Source organism: Etheostoma cragini, chromosome 16, assembly GCF_013103735.1.
Source record: "Etheostoma cragini isolate CJK2018 chromosome 16, CSU_Ecrag_1.0, whole genome shotgun sequence".
In the NCBI taxonomy this organism is placed as follows: domain Eukaryota; kingdom Metazoa; phylum Chordata; class Actinopteri; order Perciformes; family Percidae; genus Etheostoma; species Etheostoma cragini.
In genome coordinates this window covers 17,774-19,923 of record NC_048422.1, presented here as the reverse complement: position 1 = coordinate 19,923, position 2,150 = coordinate 17,774, and positions in this window count along the sequence as shown.

The window sequence follows — 2,150 nt, the reverse complement described above, 5'->3', positions numbered from 1 at the left end:
TGGCTGCTTAGAAATTAAGTGTTAACGAGCAGTTGGACAGGTGTACCTAATAAAGTGGCCGGTGAGTGTATATTGGCCAATATTAGCTTATTGCAGATTTCTAGGTATCAAAGTATACTTGTGTAATAGTTTACACAATTTACGTTTTTTAGGGTTTGCTAATTTACTTTCGAAATCAATGGGCACCTTCTGCATTTATTTTTAATGTAACAGGAGAAATATGCTATAATGTTCATCCAACCACTAAGGAATATTAAGCTTTCTTTATCAAATGACTGAGCCCATTTTGGTTTAGTATTTAGTGTTGGAGTATTTTTAATGGAAGTTCAGCTGAATGTGTTTTGCATTAATTGACATTGTCGCATCACAATTTCGACGAGTAGAACAAACATTTTGTTTTTTTTTCTTCTGCTGTACAATAGGCTATATTCAACTTGTTTTTGTTGTTGCACATTCTATTTAAAAGGTAAAATTGTTATTAAAGAAACAGTTTAATGTGTTGAAGTAATGGCAAGTGCAAATTCAGTATTAAGGGTATTACCCAGTGATATTCTGGCTGTAGGACAAAACTGCAGGTTTTCATTTTTTTGATGTGGGGTGAACAAAAGCAAGCGTGTATGTTTTGTTCCAAACTGGTTATCACACTTTCCATTACAAGCTCTAATGTACATTTTTTACATGCATAGAGGGGTAGGTCTTTTTTATTCTTCCATACTGTCTGCAGGGGTTTCTACAGGCTGCGCACAGCCCTGGGCCTTTCCCAATTCCCAAATTTGTACCACCTTGACTTGTCTGTTCTCGGGTTTGTGACCCAGAAATCCTATCACTCCATCATAAAGGATGTCCCAATTCCTAAAATGCACACCGAGGAGCGAGGAGTCTCCCTGGAGGAGAAGCTATAATCTAAGATGTACACTGATGTATCCGCTGATGAAGTCTTTTCACCTATGACATCTAAAGGGGCCGTGACAGAGAGGAAGAGAGAATATGTATGTATGCATGCATGTATGTATGTTTGTATCTACAGTGAGGAAATGAAGTATTTGAACACCCTGCTGTTTTGCAAGTTCTCCCACTTCGAAATCATGGAGGGGTTTGAAATTGTCATCATAGGTGCATGTCCACAGTGAGAGACATAATCTAAAAAAACATCCAGAAATCACAATGTGTGATTTTGTAACTATTAATTTGTATGATACAGCTGCAAATATGTATTTGAACACCTGCCTATTAGCTAGAATTCTGAACCTCAAAGACCTGTTAGTCTGCTTTCAAAATGTCCACCTCCACTCCATTTCTTATCCTAAATTAGATGCACCTGTTTGAGGTCGTTAGCTGCATAAAGAGACCTGTCCACCCCATACAATCAGTAAGAATCCAACTGCTAACATGGCCAAGACCAAAGAGCTGTCCAAAGACACTAGAGACTAAATTGTCCACCTCCACAAGGCTGGAAAGGGCTACGGGGACATTGCCAAGCAGCTTGGTGAAAAAGGGTTGACTGTTGGAGCAATCATTAGAAAATGGAAGAAGCTAAACATGACTATCAATCTCCCTCGGACTGGGGCTTCATGCAAGATCTTACCTCGTGGGATCTCATTGATCCTAATAAAGGTGAGAAATCAGCCCAGAATTACACGGGAGGAGCTGGTCAATTACCTGGAACGAGCTGGGACCACCGTTTCCAAGGTTACTGTTGGCAAAACGTCATGGTTTGAAAGCATGCATGCAACTGAAGGTTCCTCTGCTTAAACCATCACATGTCAAGGCCTTTCATAAGTTTGCCAATGACCATTTGGATGATCCAGAGGAGTCATGAGAGCAAGTCATGTGGTCAGATGAGAGCAAAATATAACTTTTTGGTCCTAATTCCACTAACCGTGTTTGGAGGAAGAAGAATGATGAGTACCATCCCAAGAACATCATCCCTACTGTGCAGCATGAGGGTGCTAGCATCATGCTTTGGGGGTGTTTTTCTGCCCATGGGACAGGGCGACAGCACTGTATTAAGGAGAGGATGACCGGGTCCATGTATTACGATATTTTGGGGAACAGCCTCCTTCCTTCAGTCAGAGCATTGAAGATGGGTCGAAGCTGGGTCTTCCAACATGACAACGACCCGAAGACCACAGCCAGGAGAACCAAGGGGG